This window comes from Triticum urartu, chromosome 3 (genome assembly GCF_003073215.2).
Source record: "Triticum urartu cultivar G1812 chromosome 3, Tu2.1, whole genome shotgun sequence".
In the NCBI taxonomy this organism is placed as follows: domain Eukaryota; kingdom Viridiplantae; phylum Streptophyta; class Magnoliopsida; order Poales; family Poaceae; genus Triticum; species Triticum urartu.
The window spans coordinates 658,257,520-658,273,833 of NC_053024.1; positions in this window are offsets into that span (position 1 = coordinate 658,257,520).

Below are 16,314 nucleotides of genomic sequence, written 5' to 3' on the forward strand. Positions count from 1 at the left end.
CTTATATAAACATGCCATGAGAAAAACTACTCAAGCAAACATGCAAAACACTCATCATATCAAGGGTTCAAACATGCTTGCCTGGTTCGGAGAAGTCGGAGTCTGGCTCGGCGAAGTACGCGTCTCCTTTACCTCCTTCGGTATCTACGTATTAAAAGAAAATCGGATACTACATAAATACCGTGCGCGCACAAAAAGTATCCCAAATATTTTTCAAATAAATATGAAAAAAACTAGACAGAAAAATAAAGATGACAGAAAAAGTTTCAAGTTAAAATCATCTTTTGTTTAAAAGTTATAAGGGTTTTAGTCCAGGGACCTTTCTGTAATGAAACAGAAAGTTTCCAGGGTTCACTTTATAAAAAAAGAAAACATTTCAATCTAGAATACGTCAGTCCAGGGGGAAGACGTATTTTGCCCGAAGGCGTTTTCAGAAAATGTTTCAAAAAAAGAGAAAAAGCTGACCAGTGGTCCCACCCGTCGGGTTTGAAAACCAAAATAGGGCTTTGGCGCCCGAGGGCTGCGGTGGTCGCCGGTGGCAATCCACGGCGAGGCAGGGGGATCGGGGGGGGGGGGTACCAATGTGTTCACCGTGTTCTTCCGCACCTGTGGGTGGTGGAGTTGAGCGTCGGCGAGCACCACGTCGACGGCGGCCCCAACTCCGGCGGACGATGGTTCGAGTGAGGTTGATTCTCTCCAAGCTGAGCTGCAAGCTTCAAATTGGGGTTCGGGTTAGAGCACTGGGTGTAGTAGGAGACGACTGGAACGATCTGGGAGGCGGGGGTGGTCTCACCAGAGTGAAGCACGCTGGGGCCCGAGGCGGATCGAGGCGGCCGGAGATAGAGGAGAAGACCCTCTCGAGGTCCTCTTAGTGGCTGAGCATGACTCTGGAGGGGTGGAGGGGTGATGCTTGGTCGAGATCGAGCTCGAGGCCCCTTTTTATAGCCGACCCAAGGCGGTGCCCGAGAACGGGATAACTCCGGCGATGGCTACGGCTATGCAGAGGTTGAACGGGCCATTTAGGTGATTGGGCAGCTTCGAGATGATCCACTGGCTCCACTCAGATGCAAACCTCGGTTGGATTTGGCCTGCTCCGCGGCTTCGACGGAACGGCGCCTCGCGGGCCCGTTGGCGGCAGAGAGCACGCTCTGTGCTTGCCAGGCCACGGCGACGATGCCGCAGTCGTGCACAGAGGAGGGGGTGGACACGCGGAGGGCTCTGGTGGCTCGGGCGGTGCCGGACGGCGCCGAAAGGAAGGGCCGGCCTCTGTTGGCCGGCATGGGTGGTTCTGCCACCGCAGGAGACGCCGGAGCTGGCGAGCCACGTCGCCACCGACACCCACGCCCGGCCAAGCGAGTGTGCGGTGCACCGGATAAGAAGGGGGAGCAGTGAGCATTGGTCGAAGGAGGCCACTGGCGAGATTGTCGACGGGTTCTGACGAAACGACACTATCGACTGAACCCAGACACTGAATCTCTAAACTTTTCTGAATTCAGACAGAAACAGTGCATGCCAGGTGTTCGATGAAATGTTTTTGTCATGTGGGAAATTTTTCTGGAGCCGATCTTTGGTTAGGTGTCCTCTTGGTGTATCTGGAAGCTGCATGAATTATCTCAGAATTTTGGGAAAAAAGGAAAATGTGAATTTCACCAAAAATGGCATTTCTGGTCCAAACTTGCTGTGGGCAAATTTTGAAATTTTTCAACTAACGACAAGTGGATCTTGATGGATCTAGGTTGGAGGTACGAAGGACTAGTCAGAGGAGTTTGTTTGGAGTTAAAACTCAAAAGGAAACTTGTAGTTCCTTTGCAAATCACCTAGGTCCAAAACAAATCACAGAAATAGTTTTGAGGTTAAAATAAATTGAATAAAAATAAAAAATGGCGTGGAACTTGCTGGAGGTGGGAGTTTTGACATGATTCAAGGCAGGGATGGGTTTTGGAAGGAAATGTCAATATGTGACATGGCAAAAGAGGAAATTTTGAATGGGAAAAGAATAAACCTATAATCCCTAGGGTTTCTTCTTAATAGAAGAAATTTCAAAAATAACTAGAGTAGAGTCAAGAAAAAATGAAAAGTTCTCATGACCAAAAATCAAGGTTGAGAAGAGTACCAAAATATTTGTCATAAAAGTTTTGAGAGGGAGAGGGTTTAAGAAAAAAATTTAATAGCCTCCTCCAAATCAAATAAAGATTTTGATAAAAACCAAATCAAAATTTTTGGAGTGTCACAACACCTACCCCCTTAGGAAAAATCTCGTCCCCGAGATTTCAGCTGATCCTCAAATAGGTGTGGGTATTCTGCCCGGAGAGAGTCCTCTCTTTCCCATGTCGCTTCATCCTCGGTGTGATTGCTCCACTGAACCTGGAAGAACTTAATTGTTTTCTGACGGGTCCTCCTTTCAAACTCCTCCTAATATCTTTATTGGACGTTCCCTGTAGGTGAGGTCTGGTTGCACGTCAATGTTCTCATGTGACACTTGCTTATCTGGGTTGCATACACATTTCCTCAACTGTGAGACATGGAACACGTCATGGACGTCTGACAGCTCCTTGGGTAGGTCTAGCTGGTAGGCTACAATGCCTCTCCGTGCAACCACACAGAAGGGTCCAATAAATCTTGGTGCTAGCTTTCCTTTAACCTTGAACCGTTGCAGGCCCCTCATAGGTGACACTCGTAGGTACACATATTCACCGGGTTCAAAGCTGACTTCACGATGCTTCTGATCATAGTAACTCTTTTGTCGGCTTTGGGCTGTCTTGAGTCGGTCCCTGATGAGCCTAACTTTCTCTTCAGCTTCCTTGAGCATGTCTGGGCCGAAGATACGGCTGTCTCCTGTTTCTGACCAATTTAATGGAGTACGACACCTCCGCCCGTACAAGGCTTCAAAAGGTGCCATTTGTAGGCTGGATTGGTAACTGTTGTTGTATGCGAACTCGGCATATGGCAGGCTTTCTTCCCAACTGGTTCCATAGGTGAGGACACATGCTCTTAGCATGTCCTCTAGAATTTGGTTCACATGTTCAGTTTGTCCATTAGTTTGGGGGTGGTATGCTGTACTGAATGCTAGCTGAGTTCCCAGAGCCTGTTATAAATGATCCCAGAATTTCGAGATGAATTGAGTGCCTCTGTCGGATATTATAGTCTTTGGAACTCCATGCAGACAAACTATACGGGAGAGATAAATCTTGGCAAGCTTCTGAGTGGTGTGGGTTGTCTTCACTGGGATGAAATGTGCCACCTTGGATAATCTATCGGTGATGACCCATATGGCATCGTTTCCGTGTTGTGACCGAGGTAGTCCGACAATGAAATCCATCCCAATTTCGTCCAATTTCCACTCAGGTATCCTGTTTGGCTGTAGTAGTCCGGCTGGTTTTTGGTGCTCGGCTTTTATGCGTTGACAAGAATCGCAACATGCAATGAAGGTGGCTATATCCCTCTTAATACCGTGCCACCAAAATCTTTCCTGAATGTCCTTATACATTTTGGTTCCTCCAGGGTGGATTGAATATGGAGAGGTGTGGCCTTCGGTTAGGATTTGCTGTTTGAGGTCCTCTATATTTGGCACGCAAAGTCTGTCTCCGTACCATAATACTCCCTCATCGTCTATGACGAATTCCGAGGCCCTGCCCATACTCACTTTTCTTTTTATGCCTTCGATGCTGGGGTGTCCATGCTGAGCTTTCTTAACCTGCTTCACAAGGGTGGCTTGTAATTCCAAATTTGACACAGTGCCTTCCGTGACCATCATCAAGTTGAGTTTGACGAACTCCTGTTGAAATTCAGGTCTCAAGTCTTGTAGACTGTTGTTGTCTGAGCTGGGGTTTCGACTAAGAGCATCTGCCACTATGTTTGCTTTTCCTGGATGGTAGTGGATGCCCACATCATAATCTTTCACCAATTCCAATCAGCGGCGTGGCCGTAAATTGAGCTCTGGCTATGTGAAAATATATTTGAGACTTTTGTGGTCTGTATTTATTTCACAACGAGCAAGCAAGAAATGTCTCCACTCTTTGAGTACATGAATTACTGCTGCCAATTCTAAGTCATGAGTGGGATAATTTTCTTCATGCTTTTGAAGTTGTCTTGAAGCGTATGCGACAACCTTGCCTTCTTGCATCAGCACACATCCGAGGCCTTTCCGGGATGCATCACAATACACTTCAAAACTTTTGTGTATGTCTGGTATAACTAACACTGGTGCGGTTGTTAATTTCTTCTTGAGTTCTTGGAAACTCTTCTTGCAAGCTTCAGTCCACACAAATTCCTTCTCCTTCTTGAGTAACTGTGTCATTGGTTTCGCTATGGTGGAGAACCCCTCCATAAACCTTCGGTAGTATCCAGCCATTCCCAAAAAACTTCAGACATCCGTTACGTTGGCTGGTGGTTTCCAGCCAAGTACGGCCTTGACTTTTTCTGGGTCGACGGCAACACCTTCTTGGGTCAATACGTGGCCTAGAAAGCCGACCTCTCTTAACCAAAATTCACATTTGCTGAATTTGGCATATAATTGGTGCTTCCTTAATTCTCCCAGTACAATCCTGAGATGTTCTGCATGCTCTTCTGGTGTCTTAGAGTATACCAGAATATCGTCAATGAACACCACAACAAATTTGTCCATAAATTTCATAAACACTTTGCTCATGAGGTGGACAAAATATGCGGGGGCGTTTGTTAGTCCAAACGGCATTACTGTGAACTCATATAGTCCGTATCTGGAGGTGAATGCTGTCTTAGGTATATTTTCTGTCCGGACTTTTAATTGATGATATCCTGACCTTAAATCAATTTTTTGAGAAAACTTTGGCTTGTGCGAGCTAGTCAAATAAATCATTTATCCGTGGCATCGGATATTTATTTTTTACGGTGACCATATTGAGTGCTCGATAGTCTATGCATAATCTCAGTGTCCCATCCTTTTTCTTGGCAAATAATACTGGCGAACCCCAAGGTGAGGAGCTGGCTCGTATAAATCCTTTGTCCAGTAATTCTTTTATTTGCTTCTTTAATTCTACCAACTCGGAAGGTGCCATCCTATAGGGTTTCTTGTAGATGGGGGTGGTTCCAAGTGCTAGTTCAATGCTGAACTCTATTTCCTGGTCTGGCGGCATGCCTGGTAGTTCTTCGGGAAATACGTCAGGGAACTCGCACACCACTGGAACTTTGCTTAACTCTGAGGTGTCCACCTTGTTCAATCTTGGTTGTCGTGATGCTGGTCTTTCTTGGGCTGCGACTTTTATTGTCTTCCCGTGATGATGAGTGAGGATTACAGTCCGATGGAAGCAATCGATAAACCCTTTGTTGGTGGTTAACCAATCCATTCCTAGGATAACCTCCAACCCTTTATTTTCCAATACGATGAGGTTTGCTTGAAACTTTAGTCCTCTGAGCTCAATAACCACACCTTGGCAGTAACTCTGAGTGATTTGCTTATTCCCGGGGGACTTGATGATCATGGAGTTTTCCAAAGGGAGCATTGAAAAATCATGTTGCAAAGCAAAACTCTTCGAAATGAACGAGTGAGAAGCTCCGGAATCAAACAAAACCGTGGCAGGTATTGTGTTGACAGGGAACGTACCGAGTACGATATCCGGGGCATTTTCTGCTTCCTCCTTGGTCACATGGTTCAGGTGACCCTTCTTGTGATTGTTGTTGGGGTTGAAGTTGTTACGCTTGGGTGCTGAATTGTTCCCATTGTTGTTCGGCTTTGGGGCCGAGTTTCTTGGATTTGGGCACTGTTTAGCATAGTGTCCTTCCTCCACACAAGCATAGCAAGTAACACCTGGGCGATACGTAAAATCCTTGTCCCTTGCGTGAAAATTCTTGATTGGGCGCGGAACATTGGTTGTGGGTCGGTTTGCCCCAATCTTTTGAGGGTCAGTCTTGTGCCGGTTGTTGCGAGCATGAGTAACCTGGTCCCTTTTCCGCTTGCGAAATTCCTCCAAGCTGTGGCGCTCATTTTCCAATGTAATGGCCGTGTCCACAAGCATTTTTAAGTCTGGAAAGGTGTGTACGACCAGCTGGCATTTAAGTGCTGGTGCCAGACCATCCAGAAACTTCTCCATCTTTTTGTTCTCCGTCATATGTTCTTCGTTGGCATAACGCGATAATAGGGTAAACTGACTATTGTAGTCAGTCACTGTCATGCTTCTCTGCTTGAGGTCATCAAATTCCCTTTTCTTGATCTTCATAATGCTTATGGGAATGTGCGCCCCATGAAATCCTTCTTTAAAATCTTCCCAGGTGATATTGTTTTCATTGGGGTGCATGTGTAGGAAATTCTCCCACCATGATGCGGCTGCCCCCGTGAGATAGTGAGGTGCATAAAGTACCTTCTCACGGTCTGAACACTGTGCAATAATCAACTTCCTCTCAATGTCTCAAAGCCAGTCATTGGCCTCAAGAGGTTTATTAGTGTGAGAGAACGTTGGGGGACGCGTCTTCTATAATTCAGACAATTTAGAGTGCTGCTGATATGGCTCACGATGATTTCCCATATTGATAACATGGTTCATCATTTCTTGATGCTGCTGCTGGCTTTGCTCATAAAGGCGGCATACTTGAGAAAATGCTGTTTCACTGCCTTGCTGACTTGACTGTCCCTGTGTGAAGTTGTTACTTGTCTGGGCACCATAATTTTCTTCCGGCGGGTTTGGCATGGAACGAGTCCAGGGACGAGGCATTTTTTTCTGGGGTAATTTTGCAAACTCATGAGAAAATTGAGTCATAAAATAAATAATTTTGTAAAGGCAGAAATTTTAAGAACTCTTAGATTTTTCAAGATAAAACTCGATTGCGCATGGAGAAGGACCGCTCAGTACATAACTTACATGCAAGCTGTAATTATACAATACATCACTCAGGATGTGCGTACACATTCCTGACATGTTATTTAGGCTAGTGCACTTCTCCGAGATCCTACATGATGCGCACACAAACTACTTCTCACCAAACCTATGTACATATAAACATATCATACAAGCTGGCACATCACATTGCTGCTAGGCGTACTCAGTCGGAGATGGTGAAGACTTCCTTTGGCCTGCCGAGGGTAAGACCCAGTGGTGCTGGAGACTTAATCTCCTCCTTTCTAATAGGCTCAAGGCGCGAAGTACTGGGTTGTGGAGCTGGTGCAGGCGCGGTAGGTGGTGCAGCTCTGACGAGAGTAGGAGCAATGACCTGGTCAAACTCCTCAGTGGTACGCAGGCGGCGTGCGGTAGCTAAGATGGCCGGTGTATAGGATGCCGAGGACGAGACGAACGTCAGTGGTGGTGCCATATGGAGGAGCTCCCTCCGGTTTGCACAGCAGCCATGGATGGAATCCATACGAGCAACTACGAGGTTGTCCACGAGGTTTTCGAAAGCTGCCTCTAGTGCCTTGAGGTACTCAACAAGCATCTCAATAGCTTCATCTCTTTCTCCCCTGGAGCAAGCGAATGCATAGTGGAAAGTGTATGGCACGTGGCATGGGAGGTAGCGGTAGCGACGAGTCTTCATAGAAGGAAGAACATCCCAGAGGCGAGCTATTTCCTCACGGGCAGCCATCTGCATGGCATGCCTCTCCATAGGCATGGCCCTCCCGACGAATCGGAAGCGGCGGAACTCGGCGCGTCCTCCCTTGAACTGAACTGCGGCCTGGTACATGGACAAACTGTCGCTGAGCTTGTGCCGGTAGAGTGTGAACTCCAGACGGACTGATGACCCGATCGCGATCTTGGTGATGGAGATGAGGAGCTTGATAAACCCCTCAGGAACATTGGCGAACACCTGTGACTCACAATCGTTGCTCGCCATCTACAAAAGTATACAAAATCCCGAATAGTCAAATCATAAATTTATGATGACCTACATAAAATTGCTACAATATGCAGAATAATAAAGTAAGCTAGTAACCGATTAGCGATCGCACCTAGTGGCTTCCTACAGTGAGCCTGGCTCTGATACCAAGTTTGTCAGGACCGCCTTTCCAATAGAATTTTTATTGAAAAGCCGACCTTTGTGTTGACCAGTATAGAAGAATTCTTCTTATTGGCAGACAAAACCTTGATACAGAAATCTAGCAGAACTAAATATTATACATGATTGAGCTGAGGATGCTCAACAATTTATTACAAGCACGCCTATATTATACATAAAGGCGGATATGACACAAGGGTATGGTGACATAACTACTGACTCGAAATAAAGGTGGTGGTGGATATGTCACAGTGAGGGGGTGACATGACTCTGAAAGCTTACAGCTCATCAAGCATCGGAGTGAGGCTTGATGATTTTTATTCGGGTGGCGGAAGCGTGTATAATACAAGTGAACAACTCTAGGGTCGCACGTGACTGACTGGGACTCCTCTAGGCGTCGGACTCGCTATCGAACTCTTCATCCATAAGATCGCCTTCGTCAACATCTGGCCAAATCAACAAGCCAGGTGAGTACTTTGATTGTACTCGCAAGACAGTTCAGACATAAGATATAACAAATGTAAACACGATGCACATGAGTAGAATTAGTATGCACAATCAAATAATAGATTTGCACAGCACGATAAATAAAAGGGAATGAGGCGGTAGTCCTCCCGAAATCCCAATAAAGTAACTGAAGACTGATCGGGTGTCTGAAGCGACGCCTCGAAAGGTAGAAACAAATTAACATGCCGCAGTCGGGCGTCGAGACGACACCACATAAAGGGCTTATATTGAAAATTAAATAACAGAACGTGCCACAGTCGGACGTCTAAACAAAATCTCGAAAAGGCTTATAATGAAAATAAATAACAAAGATGCCACAGTCGGACGTCTGAGCGACATCACATAAAGGGCTTATATCAACAGTAAATAACAATAATGCCACAGTCGGATGTCTGAGCGACATCACATAAAGGGCTTATATCAAAAGTAAATAACAATAATGCCACAGTCAGACGTCTGAGCGACATCACATAAAGGGCTTATATCAAAAGTAAGTAGCAATAATGCCACAGTCGGACGTCTGAGCGACATCACATAAAGGGCTTATAGTTTATCATTCGAATTTAAATAGCTCATGAATTTAAATCGTCGCAAGGAAATACTCAGCATATAATAATAAATTGGTTAGTCCATTCACATAAATAACCTTTAGCCGAGTTTACCACTCTCGGTTTTATGTTTATACTCCGGGGACTGCCACTGTGGTTGACACTGAGATTTGCCACTGAGACTGACACTGATACAGAGATGATGTACAAGTCCTTACTCGTGGACATGGATACTCGAATGATTTTGACTCTAAGAGTTTGTACTCTTTACCACAGCCAATGGATTTCGGTAGTAACAAGGACTAGTTCCGTTTATGGTATTTTAGAAGAAACACGTCTAACCAGTACACACCCATTCCACATTCCGTTGCCAGGGATCACCCTCGGCGACGTTCAAGAAAAACCTTAAGACGGGGAAGCCACAACCTCGAATAGCATGGGAACAAATTTATATCGCGCGCTCTAAGGGGTGCCCCCATCTCGGTCCCAACCGTAAACACCCATGCCCCCTGACCGGATGACAGGCTTTAAACCAGGGCCATGGAACCCTCATCACGGTCCCTCTGTTTGGTGTGTACAGAGAAAGAGGTTTGCAACTTAATAAACCGAACCCTTTGCAGAAAACATGTGGCAGCACGAAGGGGAAACGAACGGGATCGAGACTTGACCCACGTTAAAACTGGAGTTCACGGTTGACATAAAACTGGCATGCTTCAACAATACCAGCCTGCAACCCATCATGTCACCACATGATCGTGTTATCTTATCATGATAAGAACACATCAAACTTCGAAGCTCACTTGTAGCTTGCCTTGCATCCACATAACATTCACAAATGCTTATATAAACATGCCATGAGAAAAACTACTCAAGCAAACATGCAGAACACTCATCATATCAAAGGTTCAAACATGCTTGCCTGGTTTGGAGAAGTCGGAGTCTAGCTCGGCGAAGTACGCGTCTCCTTTACCTCCTGCGATATCTACGTATTAAAAGAAAATCGGATACTACATAAATACCGTGTGCACACAAAAATTATCCCAAATATTTTTCAAATAAATATGAAAAAAAACTAGAGAGAAAAATAAAGACGACAGAAAAAGTTTCAAGTTAAAATCATTTTTTGTTTCAAAGTTATAAGGGTTTTAGTACAGGGAGCTTTCTGTAATGAAACAGAAAGTTTCCAGGGTTCACTTTATAAAAACAGAAAAAGTTTCAGTCTAGAATACGTCAGTCCAGGGGGAAGACGTATTTTACCCGAAGGCGTTTTCAGAAAACGTTTCGAAAAAAAGAGAAAAAGCTGACGGGGGGTCCCACCCGTCGGGTTTGAAAACCAGAATAGGGCATTGCCACCCGAGGGTCGTGGTGGTCGCCGGCGGCGATCCACGGCGAGGCAGGGGGATCGGGGGGGTACCAACGTGTTCACCGTGTTCTTCCGCACCTGTGGGTGGTGGAGTTGAGCGTCGGCGAGCACCACGTCCACGGCGGCCCCTACTCCGGCGGACGGTGGTTCGGGTGAGGTTGATTCTCTCCAAGCAGAGCTGCAAGCTTCAAATTGGGGTTCGGGTTAGAGCACTGGGTGTAGTAGGAGATGACTGGCACGGTCTGGGAGGCGGGGTGGTCTCACCAGAGTGAATCACGCTGGGGCCCGAGGCGGATCGGGGCGGCCGGAGACAGAGGAGAAGACCCTCTCGAGGTCCTCTTAGTGGCTGAGCGTGACTCTCGAGGGGTGGAGGGGTGAGGCTTGGTCGAGATCGAGCTCGAGGCCCCTTTTTATAGCTGACTCGAGGCGGTGCCTGAGAACGGGATAACTCCGGCGATGGCTACACCTATGCAGGGGTTGAACGGGCCATTTAGGTGATTGGGCAGCTTCGAGATGATCTACTGGCTCCACTCAGACGCTATCCTCGGTTGGATTTGGCCTGCTCCGCGGCTTCGACGGAACGGCGCCTCATGGGCCCATCGGTGGCAGAGAGCACGCTTTGTGCTTGCCAGGCCACAGCGACGGTGTCGCAGTCGTGCACATAGGAGGGGGTGGACACGCGGAGGGCTCTGGTGGCTGGGGCGGTGCCGGACGGTGCCGAAAGGCAGGGCCGGCCTCTGTTGGCCGCCACGGGTGGTTCTACCACCGCAGAAGACGTCGGAGCTGGCGAGCCACGTCGCCACCAACGCCCACGCCCGGCCAAGCGAGTGTGCGGCGCACCGGATAAGAAGGGGGAGCAGTGAGCATTGATCCAAGGAGGCCACTGGTGAGATTGTCGATGGGTTCTGACGAAACGACACTGTCGACTGAACCTAGACACTGAATCTCTGAACTTTTCTGAATTCAGACAGAAACAGTGCATGCCAGGTGTTCGATGAAATATTTTGTCATGTGGGAAATTTTCTGGAGCTGATCTTTGGTGAGGTGTCCTCTTGGTGTATCTGGAAGCTGCATGAATTATCTCATAATTTTTGGAAAAAGGAAAATGTGAATTTCACCAAAAATGGCATTTCTGGTCCAAACTTGCTGTGGGCAAATTTTGAAATTTTTGAACTGAGGACAAGTGGATCTTGATGGATCTAGGTTGGCGGTACTAAGGACTAGTCAGAGGAGTTTGTTTGGAGTTAAAACTCCAAAGGAAACTTTTAGTTCCTTTGCAAATCACCTAGGTCCAAAACCAATGACAGAAATAGTTTTGAGGTTAAAATAAATTGAATAAAAATCAAAAATGGCTTGAAACTTGCTGGACGTGGGAGTTTTGACTTGATTCAAGGCAGGGATGGGTTTTGCAAGGAAATGTCAATATGTAACATGGCAAAAGAGGAAATTTTGAATGGGAAAAGAACAAACCCATAATCCCTAGGGTTTCTTCTTAATAGAAGAAATTTCAAAAATAACTAGAGTAGAGTCAAGAAAAAATGAAAAGTTCTCAAGACCAAAAATCAAGGTTGAGAAGAGTACCCAAATATTTTTCATAAAAGTTTTGAGAGGGAGAGGGTTTAAGAAAAAAATTTAATAGCCTCATCCAAATCAAATAAAGATTTTGATAAAAACCAAATCAAAATTTTTGGAGTGTCATACTGAGCAAGAACCGTTCTTACCTATGCATCAAAACCACAACGATAGTTCGTCAAGTTAGTGATGTTTTAACCTTCTCAAGGACCAGGCGTAGCCACACTCGGTTCAACTAAAGTTGGAGAAACTGACATCCGCCAGCCACCTATGTGCAACGCATGTCGGTAGAGCCAGTCTCGCGTAAGCGTACGCGTAATGTCGGTCTGGGCCGCTTCATCCAACAATACCTCCGAACCAAAGTGTGACATGCTGGTAAGCAGTATGACTTGTATCACCCACAACTCACTTGTGTTCTACTCGTGCAAATGACATCTACGCATAAACCTGGCTCGGATGCCAGTGTTGGGGAATGAAGTAATTTCAAAATTTTCCTACGCACACGCAAGATCATGGTGATGTATAGCAACGAGAGGGGAGAGTGTGTCCACGTACCCTCGTAGACCGAAAGCGGAAGCATTATGACGGCGCGGTTTATGCAGTCGTACGTCTTCACGATCCGACCGATTAATGGCCGAACATACGGCACCTCCGAGTTCTGCACATGTTCAGCTCGATGACGTCCCACGAACTCTGATCCAGCAGAGCTTTGCGAGAGTTCCGTCAGCATGACGGCGTGATGACGGTGTTGATGGTGCTAACGACGCAGGGCTTCTCCTAAGCACTGCTACAATATTACCGAGGTGGAATATGGTGGGGGCCACCGCACATGGCTGGGAGAGATCAATAGATCAACTTGTGTCTCTAGAGGTGCCCCCTACCCCCGTATATAAAGGAGCAAGGGGGGAGGCCGGCCGGCCCTTGGGGCGCACCAAGGAGGGGGAGTCCTCCTCCTAGTAGGAGTAGGAGTCCCCTTTCCTAGTCCAACTAGGAAGAGAGAAGGGGGAAGGAAACAGAGGGAGAGGGAGAGGGAAAGAGGGGCCGCGCCCCCTCCCCAAGTCCAATTCGGACTCCTCATGGGAGGGGGCGCGCCACCTCCTGGGCTTCTGCCCTCTCTCTCCCCTCAGGCCCACTAAGGCCCAATACTTCTGCGGGGGGTTCCGGTAACCCCGCCGTCACTCCGGTTTTCTCTAAAACCACCCGGAACACTTCCGGTGTCCGAATATAGTCGTCCAATATATCGATCTTTACATATCGACCATTTAGAGACTCCTCGTCAATTTCCCGATCTCATCCGGGACTCCGAACTACCTTTGATACATCAAATCACATAAACTCATAATACTGATCGTCACATAACATTAAGCGTGCGGACCCTACGGGTTCGAGAACTATGTATACATGACCGAGACACGTCTCTGGTCAAAAACCAATAGCGGAACCTGGATGCTCATATTGGCTCCAACATATTCTACGAAGATCTTTATCGGTCAAACCGCATAACAACATACGTTGTTCCCTTTGTCATCGGTATGTTCCTTGCCCGAGATTGATTTGTCAGTATATCAATACCTAGTTCAATCTCGTTACCGGCAAGTCTCTTTACTCGTTCCGTAATGTATCATCCCGCAACTAACTCATTAGTCACATTGCTTGCAAGGATTATAGTGATGTGCATTACCGAGAGGGCCCAGAGATACCTCTCCGATAATTGGAGTGACAAATCCTAATCTCGATCTATGCCAACTCAACAAGTACCATTGGAGATACCTGTAGAGCACCTTTATAATCACCCAGTTACGTTGTGACGTTTGGTAGCACACAAAGTGTTCCTCCGGTATTCAGGAGTTGCATAATCTCATAGTCATAGGAAAATGTATAAGTCATGAAGAAAGCAATAGCAACATACTAACGATCAAGTGCTAAGCTAACGGAATGGGTCAAGTCAATCACATCATTCTCTAATGATGTGATGTCACATCCCTAGCTTCTGGTAATGCTCTAGGCTAGCTTCATGTGTGCATCATGTCTATATTCCAAAATTTGAAATGAGGAAATTGAAAGCCTCAAAAATCATTTTAATAAAAGGGCAAGAAACCCTAAATTTGCAATCAGTAAATCCAAAATGCCCTAGAAATAGCTCTGACAATTTTGGCATGAGGTAAATGAAACCAAAATTTTGGAACATTTCTAAGGAATTATTTGGGCTCTGATTTTAAATCAATATTCTATTTGAATTTGGAGTTATATTCACAATATATAATGAATATATTTTCAAATGCCCTGAGATATTTTATGTATATGAGGAGTAGACCTTAAGTGACATAAAATTATCCACGGGAGTTTTGGCACTGTTTTCAAATTTGTTTGAATTTGAATTCAATGGCAATTAAATAAAACAAAACAGAAGAAAAATTAAAAAAGAGCAGAAGACCTACCAGGCGCTTACCTGTCCAGCCTAGCCGGCCTGCTACTGTGCGGCCCAGCCCACAGCGCCGTGCCAGTCACCCTCAACCTCCTGCCTGGAGGATGAGAGGAGCGTGGCCACCGCGCGCGAGCACGCGCCCCGCCACCTCCTGCTTCCCACCGCTGCCCCGATGCGCCCAGACGATGCCACGACACCCCTGGCTCCCTCTCTCTCTTCTCCCTCACTCGTCGCCCTCTCTCCCCTCGTCTGCTCTCTCTTCCCGAGCACCACCGAGCGGAGGTCGTCGCCGCCGACACGGTTCACCGCGGCCACCGGGCCTCCGTCGTCCGTCCAGTGTGTCCAGTGGCTCCGTCATCGTCGTTTTCATCTGCCAAGCCGAAGGAACCAAGCGGACCTGCCCTAAGACGAGTGGCTCGTAATCGTTCCCCTTCTCGGATGCCGGAGATCGCCGCTGACGCCCCGCCTGCTCCAGGCCTTCCCCGAGCCCTCTTCGGCATCCCCTGCACTCGATGTGAGCTCCGCCACCGTTCCCCCTCCTCCCCGAGCTCGTTCCTGTCTTCTAGCCGTGCCAGCCACCGTACCCGAGCGCCGCCGTCCGCCATGGCCGTTGCTCCCGCAGCCACCGTGCACCTCCACTCGAGCTTGTGCCTCCGGCGTGCTCCTGAAGCAACGTCGAGTCCAATGCAGCCTCTAGATAGCTTCCTCGTGCACTGGAACCACACGGCCACACTTGCCCGATCTCCGGCGGCCGCAAAAGAGCTCGCCGCCGTCAGCTCCGGCCACCCCAGCTCCAGTCGCTGCCACCAGTGGATGCGCCACTCCTCCAGCTCCCCGTAGAGCCAAACCCCGTCGCAAACCACCCTCTGTAGCACCGTCCCGAGCCACTCCGGTGAGCCTCCGCCGCGTGTTTTAGTCGCCGCCGGCTGAACTCCGACGAGGGTGACGTGGCGCCGTCATTAGGGGTTAATCACCCCACTAACTAAGCCCCTATGCCACTGACAGCTGGGCCCCACCGGCTTAGTTAAACCACTAACAAAATTAGTTAGACTTAACTTAATCCCGGTGGACCCAGGCGTCAGATTTGACCCTGCTGACGTGACCATTGACCAGGCCCACCTGCCAGCCACACAACACAGCCCTGGGTCACTGACCAGTAGACCCCACTAGTCAGGTTTGACCTGGTCAGCCCCAGTTGACTCGCTGACGTCATGCTTGCACAATGCTGATGCAGTTAATAATTTTCTGGATTAAAAATAATCCAGAAAATTTCCAAAACTATGAAAAATCATAGAAAATAATCTATAGCTCCAAATGAAATAAATTATATATGAAAAATTATCAGAAAAATTCAAGGAATCCATCTGTACCGTTTTCATGCATGTTTGAGCAAGCTAACGTCACTGTTTGGGATGAAACATGATTAGGGCAAATTTCATAATAGGTTTGGAGTTGGAATTTGATATAGTTTTGAATTCCACTTCAATTAAAATGACTTTCTGTTGCATTAGACCAAAACACATTCATATTGCCATGTCATAGTATGCATCATATTGTTGCATATCGTCATGTGTTGATTGTGCTCTTTCTCAGTTGTCGGTGTTTGTCCCCCCTCAGTAGACGTTGATCCAACGATGAATTCGATGACACCGATGAAGAGCTATACTATCTTCAGAAGTGCCAGGCAAGCAAAACCCCCTTGTTCATTCCGATACAGTCCCAGTCTCTTGCTCCTGCTCTCTTTTACTGCATTAGGACAACAACGATTCAACTGTTACATGCTGCGGTAGTTGAACCCCTTTCCTCTGCATGACCTGTCATTGCCACAGTAAATAGATGAAACCCACTAGCATGAGTAGGAGTTGTTTGAGCCCTGATGTGCCTACTCATTCATGCTTGTTGTCATGCCTGCTACTGCTTAGAGTTGAGTCAGGTCTGAT